Here is a 14201-nt window from a genome sequence, read left to right as displayed (position 1 = left end):
ATGCAAAATATTATGAGATTATGACACATTTTATTCGTTGTGCACCATTTTGTAAAGTGTCTTTGGAGTTATAAAGAAAGTTCAATATTAATATAATTAATTCGATATAATTTCTATGTTTTGCAGATATGTTCGGATATAAAAACGGACTCATTAATTCGTAAGATAATAGAAATCAGAAACCATTCCGAACTGAGGTCGCTATCAGCCGCATGTACAGGGTTTGTCAGGAATGTTCGGGATTTATCGGTACTGCTCGGCTCTGCCCCCACTCTTTCTCTCCGCCCGGCTTGATCGCTCCATTCTTCTTCTGCATGAGGAGCTCGTTCGGGAGCCCACATGTGGAAATTTTCAGTACCCATGGAGCAGTGGTCGGCTGAAACATCGAGCGTTCGTTGTAGAGGCGTTTTTTTTAAAGTGGCGATTCCTGCGTTGCTGTTCAACGGAAGTTTCCGTAGACGTTTTAATGTTGGTCTCAGACGAAGAGTCCCAACTCGTAACACGATTATGTTACGGGTGAGTAACTTCAGAGCTACCGGTTCAGCCTTATATATATATATATATACAGGGTGTCAATTAAGTCTGGAACCTCTTTTTTAATTTTTGAACCATAATAGAAAGAAAATACCAAAGTTCACACGTGGTTAGTGGTGATAGTAACGCACATATCTACCAAATTACCGACCGGATAATCCCTTTGGGGTACGGTCCACAAGGAGTCAGACAAAATTCTTAAATAGCAGCTTAGGTCAAGTTTGGTATCAAATTAAAGGTCTTACTTAGCAGAGTACAATGCCGCAAACCGGACATAAAAAAGGTGGGATTCATTCAGTAGTTATAGCTATTTGAATCTTAAAACAATTGAACAACGTAAATTATTAAGTATTACAAGTAAACACCAATTTTTAAGTACCTGTGATCAAAGTAAGTGTTCTAAATGTTCCCCTCCCATCATCTGAAAATGTAGTAAATCGAAGCCAGGAACCAATAATTTATTACCAATTAACACAAACTACTGTTATTGAAAGTGGCAGATTGAGTCATACACAGCATCTACAGAAACTTAACGTTGGGGCAGGTATTATAGAAAATAAAATTTATGGGCCCATTATTTATCAATGGTAATTTAAATGGTAACTCGTATCTAGCAATGCTCCAAAATGAGATAATTCCTGCACTACAAGCTGCTCTTGGTCAACAATTTCAAAGAATTTATTTCCAACAAGATGGCGCGCCACCACACTTTGCTCTCCTTGTTAGAGAATACTTGGATACAATATTCCTTCACAGATGGATTGGAAGACGTGGTGCAGTAGAGTGGCCTGCTCGTTTCCCTGATTTATCTCTGCTGGATTTTTTTCTTTGGGGATACCTCAAAGATAAAGTTTATCGTACTATAAGCCTCGAAATTTGGCGCACCTAAGAAATCTCATAGTCCAAGAAGCTCAAGATATTCCTCGTGACTACCTTCAAAATGCAGTGGATGACTTTTACAACCGCCTAGGACATTGCCAGACGATGGTAGGGGAACATTTTGAACACTTACTTTGATCACAGGTACTTAAAAATTGGTGTTTACTTGTAATACGTAATAATTTACATTGTTCAATTGTTTTAAAATTCAAAATAGCTATAAACTACTGAATGAATCCACATTTTTATGTCCGGTTTGCGGCATTGTACTCTGCTAAGTTAAGACCTTTAATTGGATACCCAAACTTGACCTGTGCTGCTATTTAAGAATTTTGTCTGACTCCTTGTGACCGTACCCCAAAGGGATTATCTGGTCGGTAATTGGGCAGATATGTGCGTTACTATCACCAGTAAGCACTTGTGAAATTTGGTATTTTTTTTATATTGTGGTTTAAAAATTAAAAAAGAGGTTCCAGACTTAAATTGACACCCTATATATATATATATATATATATATATATATATATATATATATATATATATATTATATATATATGCATTTCATCGTTAGTGTATATATGATATGGTGTGTGTGTGTGTGTGTGTGTGTGTGTGTGTGTGTGTGTGTGTGTGTGTGTGTGTGTGTGTGTGTGTGTGTGTGTGTGTGTGTGTGTGTGTGATCATATAAAAATTTTTATGATCAAACTAGACTTCACAATTATTTAAATAGAGGATCCTCTACTTTCATTTATCAGACACCTCTAGCTTTGGAAGGTGTTTAAAGTGTTCATAAAATTACACATAACTTTTTATTTTTAAAGCTGTGCCTGTCTTATGTTTAAATATGTTACAAAGAAAAATTTTGTCACATTTTATTTGATAGGTCTTATTCTTTTCGTTATTTCTGCGTACCTATGAATGCAAATAATGCATAGTAGAACTGACATATGAGTATGGCCTAAATTACCAGTTGAATAATACTCGTATTTAATAATTGTACTAAAAAATATATATATATATATATATATATATATATATATATATATATATATGTATATTGTTAATGATTTGTAGAACATTGTAATATAAATTTCAAAGGTATCAAAACCTAAACCTCATTTCATAAACTAAAAAACCTGGGGTACTAAGGGAAGGTTTTTCTAAGTCTTTCCTGGGCATGTAGTATATTCTGTAACGTAATGTTATGAATATTGTTCTATGTAATGGTATGGATATTCTCCTATAATAAATAATGTCGAGGGTAATGTATTTATTACATATTGCTTCTCCAGCGTGTAGTGTGGACATATTAATAAGGGTAACAAAATATTGTTAACAAGTAATTACATTTATTGTCAGTACTCAAGCTCTGACGTCACGTGCTCCTGCAGTAAGTCACAGAGGTAAGGGATATCATTATAGAAGATTGCCTCATTCCTCTCAGCAAGGCCGACGTGGCTTGTTTAAAATTTACTCATAGTGTTTTTCACAGTTATCAGTAAAATTAACTGATTCATGACTTTGTATCAGATGAAGCTTTTCTCTGTTGTTTTAACATTAGTTTCAATATTTTAGTTATAACCAGTGGCATACGGATAGAAAGTACTTTTACGTTTTTTTGCAATGAGCTATTTTATTTTAAAAACGTAAATTTACTCTATATGACTTTATATCCAAATAATTGATACTTCGTGTCATATTAATAAAAACATGAATATTGAGGCTAGTAAGGATTTTATACTCGGTAATTAACACTCATTAGTAAGAAACAGACAGCACTGGATTGGAGAGGGTCGAATGATAAAAAAATAGGTTTGTGTAATCAGTAAAAGTGGAATACTGTGTGACTTACGGTGATGACACCTTTACCCTATAATGCACACGTTCTCTCGAGGTTTGTCCAAAGAGATTACCTTGGGTTGGTCCTGAACGATGTAGCCTAATTGTTATCACACCAGTCAACAGGTTGATTGGCACACAGTATAAAAAGAAGGGCTGGAAATGAAAGTTCCCTCCTGTTACAACCCAACTAAACGGGTCTACCACCAAACGAGTAAATACTGGTTTTTATCTATACTGGTTAGCAACACAAATTGTGAACTGTTTTAAACATATGGGCTTGAGGTATATGGTCAACTATGGCATCGAGATAGAGAGATATTACGCCTAGCACCAGATTAATAATGATAATGATAAAATACAAACCGAGAAGGCTAGGAACTTTGCGTGCTCAAAACATGGCTTGAACTCAGACCATTTTAAGACAGAGAACTAGAGCAGGTGATTTTTATGTCTTCTATCTTCTCGCTGTTAGCAAATTCAACAGATTTACATTATATATAAAACTACATATCAATAAAATGTTGTAAACATATTAATGTGATATGTGTGATGTAATCTGCCATGTGATGTCCCTATGTACATCACATGGCAGACGTTTACTGTGACAGTGGTTCTTTTCTTTTCTCCGACTTTCCATAAACCACAATTCCGTTCTGTATGAAATATTAATCTTTTTGAACCGGGCACCTCCTGAAATGTTTTTCAAAGGCAGCGAGATTTTTCAACTTAATCCAAACCTATATTTTAATCGCAGCTCTTGAAATTTAATTTGCTCTATTATTTTCATGGATTATATCAAAATACAAAGGTATAGCCTACATACAGAGTCCGCCATTCGGTCCCCTTGCCCGTGTTGCCCAACACACACACCCGTCACTCGGAGTGTGACCGTCGAGTCTGGAGGGAGCCCGACTGTACTTATTATTAAAAATAGCAATAAATAACGATAATACATCACACATATATTTCCTTCTCTTTGTCAGATTTTACGATTGTTGTCAATCCGATGGATTATTGTCTATTATGCCAGGAATAAAGAAATATTTCACTTTATAATGTATAAAGTTACATGTCCAAGTCTTTATGTACTCAGGGAAAGAAAGGATACTAGTACGTTATTACTAAGGATTTATGGCTATAGAGCGTTGATACACCATTCGGTTTGCAGACAGGATTCAAAACCCTACTCTGCCAAAACGTATTATACCTGAAATATTTCACAATATTTCTTTATTCAGACGCTATGAAAAATTAATCGTCTAATCGTGAATATTTACACAACCTTTCTCAGTAATATTTATAAATCAGAGGTAATATTGAATTATAAAAATACCAGTTTTTTGACAAAATTTAATAGCAAACTTAAAACTACTTAAAATCACTATTTAAAACAACAACTGTAAATGAAACTTAGAATAATTTTTTCTAATATAAATATTATGTTTGTATGCTACTTTTATTTATTTTAACTTATAAAGAAGACTATAACAATGTGATTGCTACAAGGTTCAGTTCGTGTGTTTATAAATTGTGGCCGAGAGAAAGCCTTTTCCCTCCTGTCAATATCGTATCTGTAACAAAGACTGAACGGCAGTTGTCTGGGCACAAGAGAACAGCTTAAATAGCAGTGTAGTTCCCATTATTTCAGACTACTATTTTTTATTACTAATACACTACCAGAGTTTTTATTGTGTAGGCATTGTATATCATTTTGTTTGATTTTATTGAGATTTATAACACATTAAAATTGATTTAGTGATATAATATAGATATGATATACCTAATAATTATTTAGTAGATATAAAATACCAGACCTGGATTTATCTTGGGAATTTATCAACGGGAACAAATAGACAGTCCTTTATGTTGCCTCCACACGATCTGATGCGGATCCTTGACAAGATTTGGGTTGCAGTCATGCTCTATGGCAAGGGTTTTAGTATTTATGATAAAGTGAAAACTATCGGTGTTATGTTTTACCGTAATCTTAGGTTTTCGTTTACGGAGCATCAGTTAATTTGTTCTAGCGCTGACATGTATGGTCCTTGAAAAATCACTTTTTGTTTCCGTCTTTTCCTCGGTCTTAATTTTTACAATTTTAGGAGTCTCTAACAACACGTTCCTTGGCTGGGAACTTCTTGACCGCTTCGGCGTATGAATCGCGTGGAAGGACGAATGAGCAGTTTGCTTACACAATTTTGTTTTGTTTAAAATATTACAATCATATTTTTATTTTGCATTATATTTAATGAAAATAGAGTTCAAAAATTAAATGCCTACGACATTCCTGACGTATCTTACTTAGAATTGACCTATTTATTCTAAGATGTGGTAGCTATTTCGTGTTAGGCCTATATTTTCATATTGCAATATTCTAGTAAAATTCAAATTTCAAAACATAATAAAATATTAAATTACCATAAAAATAATAAATAATAACAGTTTTTGCAGAATAAGGCATACTATATGAGTGAGTCATCGGTACAGGGACTGCAAATAAGCCAGACTGCGCGTTGTGGTGTGTGCGCGTTCCAGTGTAAGTTATATTTGTACGTCGTTATAATCCTCTGGGGCTTTGGAAAACGCGGACAATCTATAGCTCACCTATAGACCTATTATTTGCAAGAAGCTTAATTTCTATATAGATAACCCTGACTTCAATGTTGCATAGCAATACATGGGATTTTGGTGAGCGTTAACGAATAATTTTACATTAGTTCTATAGGTACCCATGATGACAATGATAAAGTAGTGGAGTATATAAATTTGTAAACAAATCTATTACATTCATAAGAGATTGTAACATGTGATATATCAATGTAGGATGATATATCACACCAATAATATGTGGACGCTTAATAACAGCATCCAGAAACTTGGGGCGTTGATATATTAATAATTGTGCAATCAACACATCACATAAAGAAAAGCGGAAGTTAACTCTTAGGACAGACATATGGAATACATCTTACAAAAATAAATATTCTGAAAAACAGTAAAGCTCTGGAAAACCAAATTATGGACGTTATAATTGTGATCCGCAATTAAATCTAAATCAATATATAAACCATCCAAAATTTATTCATCTATTACATTATAACGAAACTTATTTAAAAATTGCTAAAATGTTGAAGGACTAAGATCTGTAAAGGACAAAGGCAAAATAAATTAAAAATGATTTATGTTGTTATTGTTTTGACACTATATGAGCCAAAATCTTTCAAGGAATTGTAATCCTAAGAATGAAGAATTTAAATTATTAACTGTTCTTTACGATGTTTCCTGTATATACACATGAAGCTTTGATACCACAAAATATGTGTTATTATCAGTAATAACTATACGCACTCATTGAATAATATAATAGTTTCTGGATATCTATTTAATTGTGACATAAATCCTGAAAAGTATTACTATTATAATTCTTAGACTATGTGACTTTTGATGAAAGAACATAGCTCAGCACAGTGAGCTCGAAATACTTCCAGAAGTGCATTATGTAAACAATGCTTCGAATCTGTGTGAACCGGAAGGCTGATGTGTACTATGGCTTATTCATAAGAAAATAAATGTATTACCCTCTCCCACCCAAAGTCAGAAAACCCATTGCCTTGATGATGGTTTTAAAAGAGAAACGTCAATATTTGAGGCAAAGTACTCATTAGAGTGTGTCCACTAATGAGACAGACGAGTCATTCCTGCCTGCACCATTATGAGCTATTCAACTCTTCTTTACTCTGTTCAAAGTAAAGTGCAATTAATTGCTGACCTATTGTACCTGTAAATAGAAAACGTTCCAACATTCTACAGTTGAAACTGAACTTCTACTTGAGTTGTTTTAAAAGTTTTGTTAGCAACTCAATATAATTGGACATGGCTTATGAAGTGGAAAATAAATCAAATTTAAAATGTATTGGTAAAGTGTATTGTATTGAACTTTTATAATAAGAGAATATTTTAATATTTCTATAAAGTTTTGAATCACAAAATGTTTAGTAGTATAACAACAGACCGGGATGACAAGTAGGGTATACATAAGCTGCTAAAAGTCTACGTACGATGGAGCGGTAAAACAGGTTTGGGAGAAAACTCTAATTATGGAGTGTAATGTGAGCCCAGAAATAACAAATGAAGGAAAAAGATAGAGGTTATATTATATAAATGCAGAGAAAGAAGTACAAACGATCTGGTATTAAGATTATTCACTGATTTCTAGTACTTTTTATTGTGGAAGATACAATTTTTAGGTTAAAAATTGGTTGATTAGTTTATAGTATTTAATTTTGAAGGGTATTAATAATATAAATTTAATAAATGAAAAATTTATGGAACGCAAAGAGAAACAAGGAATTGGAGAAAGGATTTTGTTTTCTTAGATAAAATATTTTTTTAAACAGTGAATTGAATAAAATATTCTTCGGAAGCCATATTTTTGCCTTATTAAGTACATTAGTTTACTCTGACGGGAAAGAAGTAAAAGAGCGGCAACCAGAATGAGCGTCCAACGGTTAAGAGTTAGAAACCAAAATTCAAGGAGATTGCAGATTTACAAGAGAAGCGACACTAAATGACGATCTTATACAAATACAGAAATGGTATTGTTGGTCAGTGTAAAAGAAAAAGACTCCTAAACCAGAGATAGAATCTCCAGAGAAACTTATCAGAGCGATTGGGAACTAAATTAACAAGGGAAAAGTCATGTAGATAACAAGGGTAGAGCAAAGAAAAAATATTGGCGACCAAAATATTATGGCAGGTGTTCTAAGCAAGGAAAATTTTCATGTACCAACAAAAGACACCTTCACTGAGGCGAATGGGGTAAATCAGTGGCTTGCTAACTGAGATGTCATAGATTTAATTTCCGGGATCAATGAAGACAAGTCAATAGAAATATGCATGCGGATTTAGAAAATATTATTATCTACATGATACACTAAAGTTTCACTGGCGTAGAAATAATCCCATTGCAAAGAGTTTCACCAATGGAGCAACTCAGCTTATACGAGGTCCAATCAAAAAGTATCCGACCTCGTCGTGTATCGCGGCTTCTGCTGCCAATAATGAGATAAGATTTCTTGCGACAATAGTTCCTACTATGATAAGGAAAGGTACAAAGTCTTATCTTGATCCCCCGACTGGTTCGCCGGAGACGGGTCAGTATGTACTGATAAGTCAAGTGCGCGTATCGGTTTTCTCTAACTGTGAAGATGACGGAAAAAGTGGAATAACGTTATTGCATTAAATTTTGCGTGAAACTCGGAGAAAAACAAAGTGAGACCATTCGGAAAATTCAGCTAGCATTCGAAAATGAGGCAATGAGTGTTAAGCAGATTAAAGAGTAGTATAACCGTTTCAAAAGTGGTCGAACCTCGGCAGAAAGTGACGCGCGTTCGGGCCGACCAAAAACAAGTCGAACTCCGGAAATCATCGAGAAAGCAAAAGTTTTGATCTGTGAAAATCGTCGAATGACTGTGGAGGAAGTAAGTACTGAGTTAGATGTCAGTTTCGGATCAGCTGAAGCAATTTTAACGGATGACTTGGGATTGCGCCGGGTAGCCGCAAAATTTGTGCCAAAATTGCTGATAGACGAGCAGAAGCAACGGCGATTGGATGTTGCCGAGGACATGCTGCAATGTTGTGAGGATGATGCGGACTTTTAATAATAACTGGAGACGAAAGTTGGGTCTATGGATATGACCCTGAGACCAAATTTCAGTCATCACAATGCAGTCTCCCCAGGATCCTCGGCCAAAAAAAGCAAGGCAAGTTCGAAGCAATGTCAAAGTGATGCTTACTGTTTTTTTCGACCACCGTGGAGTTGTGCACCATGAATATGCCCCTGAGGGTCAAACTGTGAATGCACAGTACTATTTAAGTGTCCAACGTCGTCTCCGAGATGCGATTCGCCGCAAAAGACCTGACTTGTGGGCGTCTTAAAATTGGCGGCTACACCACGACAATGCGCCAGCTCATTCTTCCCAGCTCATTCAAACTTTTTTGGCGAAACACGGCACTCCGCAAGTTCCTCAGCCTCCGTACTCTCCAGATATGGCTCCATGCGATTTTTAGCTCTTCCCCCACCTCAAAAAACCATTGAAAGGCACCAGATTTGAAAGTCGAGAAGCAATTATGAAAAAACGACGGCTGATCTCATGGTGATGCCGAAAAGTGATTTTCAAGACTGCTTCCAGAAGTGGAAACGTCGCTGGAATCGTTGTGTTGCTTCTCAGGGTGCTTATTTTGAAGAAAATTAACGCCAGCTTTTTTTCAGGTAACTTCAGTTTTACGTTGCACCAAAAGGTAGGATACTTTTTGATTGGACCTCGTACATATAATTTATTTTATTTTATAAATTATATCCAGACGAATTATAGTGCAAGAAGAAGCAAAATTCACGTTATCCCTGGACTATACATAACTCACAGAATTCAGCGGGATGATTCTTTAGAAATATATAAATTTGTAACCCTGAAATGAGCTTTCATCATCATGCTCTTCTTAAACATAAATATACAATTTCATAAATCATTCTCAAAGTACATAATAGCGAAAGATATTTTAAATAAACAAAACTAACATCTGTGTCGTCCTGAAGACCACAAGCAAGTATATTTACAGTAGTTGCTCTCCCAGCAAAATATTAGTAGCAGTGGAAAGGGCACCAGTAATTACATTCTTACATCAAATGAGAGCATGCTGAATTTTATGTAGCATACCTAGCATACGTACATAGGTATGCTAGAGACACACTATAATATATCCCTAAAAATACAAAATTATTTGAGTGATAATAATTATTGTCAGCACACATCCAAGTTATTGGTTTAATTGATGCACAAAATTTTTTTATTACGTAATTTTGATGTGTTACTAATTATACAACACCACAACACCAATATATAATTTTGAGAAATCAACATAGCAACGGATGAAAATTGTGTATTATTGTTACATAGTAATAATTGCTTGTAAATCTCTATATATCCATAGAATTATAATATACCAAAACCCTTTCCAAAATTTTACATCAAAAGTCACTTGAGTACACCAGTTCAATGTTTGGTGCCGAACTTACGTACGTGACTTTCCTACAGGTCACGTAGACCTCTGCACAATAGCCTCCGTCTATAGGCGCACAATTATTGTCTGAACGTGACATACAGGTTCTACTTGAGTCTTAGTCTGTCCTGTTAGATCACATTTTATATATTTAGCTTGCACTGCTTGTCACGTCTGTACCTTTATAAATCGTTTAATTAAATACATATGTTTGTTAAGGCACTATAGTAAGTCATAGTTAGAACCTTTTCTGCCATTTTATTATAAGCAAATCTGAGATTCCATGATAATACAGGGTTATATTGAATGTACTCGTATATCGATCGTTCAACCTTAGCAGAGCTACGTCCATAACTGATCAAAAGATGGCTAGTTAAATCAAAGATCATCATTCAACCCGTATGGAAACTTCCTTGGTATAGCTAAGAATTTAACTTCTTAAAAATTAAAATGTGTGCAATTACCTCATTCCAGGCTGTATAACTTTTGAAAGAGAATTTGAAATAATCAGGATCAGATTATATTATATTTGTGTCTAATGTCAAAATGATTGATTGGTCGAGTTTTAAAATTATTTGGGGTTTATGAATAAAAACAACAACTACATATAACACTGAAAATAATTTTACAAAACAATCTGACCGAAACGTTCCCTACGATTTCCCGTCAACATCAGCCACCAGAGAGATCTACTTACTATACTTGGATAACAAAAACGTTTGTGAAACAAAGCTTTTGAACGGTAAAATTTCAAAACTTAGAGCCTTAGGATATTGAGCACAAAATGATTCCGTAGATTGCAAGAAGTGAACTTTTTGGGAATCAACTGAAGATAGACATTTTAAGACATTTATGAACAACTTGTTATGGATATACTCTACATGTGTTTCTTAAATTCATGCCATTCTGAATTTTTATTTTAACACGTTTTACTACAGATGGACTTTTCTCCATTTAAAAGGTATAAGAAGTTCAAGAAGACGACTATGTGAGATATCCTTCGTTTAATATTTACACTTGTCCAGAAATAAGTGTTTTAATGAAAATTTAATAATGGTTATTTGGTGCAATAATTACAAATGTTGCTTAATATAAGTATTATTAATGATAGGTACGTTTACTGTGAGAGTTTTCAATGTCTTAATTCTCATATTTAAACCGACTGGACCCATTACCTCCCCCTCCCACATTTGCACAGAGTACGGTAAAGGACTGAATAGCTTATAATGATAAAGGAATATCTCGACTCCTACGTCTCATTAGTGGACGTACTTTAATGAGTCTTTGGACTCTACATTCAATATTCAGTCACTTCTTTTCTAAAGTACTTAGCCGGTACGTCAATGAAGAAGGGTTCTTGATGTTCAGGAATATAAAAAATCCTACAGATTATTATTTTCGTAATTAGAATAATATCATTTGGATAGTTGCTTAACCATACACAAAGTACTTATGAATATTCAGTTATTAATATTAGTATACAATGGTGATTAATATTAGTTTGAAAATGAAATCTTTATACCTGTGGGCATTGTATTGCACAAAGTATGCGGAAAATAATCTAGCCTGATAATTTTAACAGTGGCTAATGGTTTTTTTAATGTACAATGTAATGTAATGTATATGAAAGATATCTATGAAAATTAACTCTCGTATAGGCTAGAAAATCTGCATGAAGCTTCATTTCTGTATGCAGGCAACATATAATTCAATGAGGGTGCATTTCACTCTTTACAATTTGGCTGAGCCTTATTAAACATTTTCACACTATTCTTATATCTAACAATGATGGCAACGAGAAAATCGCGGAATAAAATTAATTTCTAAACAAACTGAGTTTGTTACTAATGATATTTTTTACTATCTCCAACGTATAATTCCACCAAATGTTTTTTTTGGATTGGTTGGTAAGATTTTTGCTACATTCTATCGGCTCCTTCAGTATTCCGTTGTATCAGTTTATTTGTACTGTAGTTCGAGAAATGTGCATCTCCCCTGAGATTAGGATCAGTGTAAGCAAAGCTTACAAACTCATAGTAAACTTAAATCAATATAAACTTGAAATGTTTGATATTTATTAATCAAGCGCAATTAGTTCTGACAAATTTCTCTCTTGTCTGTGTAACTACCTGTGTGTCTGTTTTCCACTGAATATTTCAGAACAAGTTTAGTTGTAAACTTTAAATTTGGCATGTAACGTCACTTATACGTAGACAACTTAGTTATGGAAATAAGTCTCTAGAGATCAGGAGGATATATATATATATATATATTTGAGAAGAGCGTACACTTAGGGAAAAAGCAATTATGTGGGAATAGATTCGGGTGAAAACACAATAATTGCAGGATGACAAAAATATGTAACTTTATCAAACAACATTTAATTTTGCCTGATTATTAAATCAGACAAGACAAAATACACCATACTGAGTTACATTATGGTAGATCTTTCTGGATAGAGAAGAAAATGTGTTGTTATATAAAACTGTTCACATATAATACTGTCCAGTAAATTATGTAGTCGTGACAGTTAAAACCATTTAGGAGCTATTAGAACTAATTGTAACTTCTTGCTTCGTAGTAAATTTGTGGAGCTAACTGTAGCGTTTTAAGGTAATAAGTACAGGTTAAAACACAGGAACCTTACTTGTTCCTATATTCAGGAAGCTATATTACGTTCACAGCAAGCGCCAAAGTCCAGATATATCTACTAAAAGTGGCAGGACGTAGCAGAACATTAAGAAAATCAGTTGACTAGTTTAAGTTAATAAACTAAGTGTGAACTTTAGATTTCAATGTATATTATTTGATTAAACTCTTCAATAGACTTCAGGAAAAATCAATGCCTTAATTTATTTGGCTAAAGCTTCAAGGACCTTGAATAAAATACGGGTTTCCTTGAAATAAAAATTGTATTTTCACATATTTTGAAATTATAAGATTCGATGGCGCTACTATTGAGACAATTTAAAATAGACACTAAATACCATATAGCATTAGCAGTATCTGAAAGGAACAAAAACGTAAATGTTTCATTAATATATTCCTGTAATGTCTTTTTATAAATATGCTTTAAATTGGCTAATGATATACGTTTTACGTCATATGTATTACTTAACCTTACCATAATAATAAAAGATTATAATTTTTAGTAAGGAAATCTTGATGAAAGAGTCCGAAATTATAAATATTAATGCATAATTTTGGTTTTTAAGAACTAAAAGGTACTTAGAGGTGTTTCAACAGAGAGTTTTTGTTTGTGAAATGATGTTATTAACGGTACATGTAAGTGATAGCAAATTTTTATTTTATTTTCAATAGTTAGTTTAAGTTTAAGCCTGTCGCTACATATTCTGCAGAAGTGATTAGAGTAAATGAGTCCAAAAAGATAAATTATGAAATATATTGAAACGTGTAACATATGTAGTTATGTTGTATGTGTAAAAAATTATAAATTATTAAGCTAACATATACGTCATGTGGCAAATAAATATTTTATAGTAGCTGAAATAAAACATATGTTGTACATAGTAAGATTTCTGAAATGTGTTCATAAAGATCGGGAATATCAGATGTTTTATTTGAGCTAGTTTTCTAATTGCAGTACATTTAATTCCCTCCTTTGTCCACCAGTTCACCTCGAGTTTATCTGGTCAGGATGAACCGGGCCGTGATTGTTGTTGACTGTTCTTGATCAAACACCGGGACCCCGCAACACAAGTAGTTACAAAATCTCTTTATTAATCACTGAAGTAAACATAAACTTTACACAACACATTACACTATTGAAGTAGCCTTCAGATCTTGAGAGAAGTGAAATCCTAAGCATACCTTATCTAAATAGAGTCTGTGTGGGGATCTTTTCAATCTGGAAGAAATAATTAAAT

The sequence above is a fragment of the Homalodisca vitripennis genome, chromosome 2 (assembly GCF_021130785.1).
Source record: "Homalodisca vitripennis isolate AUS2020 chromosome 2, UT_GWSS_2.1, whole genome shotgun sequence".
Lineage (NCBI taxonomy): Eukaryota > Metazoa > Arthropoda > Insecta > Hemiptera > Cicadellidae > Homalodisca > Homalodisca vitripennis.
The sequence above is the reverse complement of the archived record's forward strand: the minus strand, read 5'-3'. Positions refer to the sequence as shown.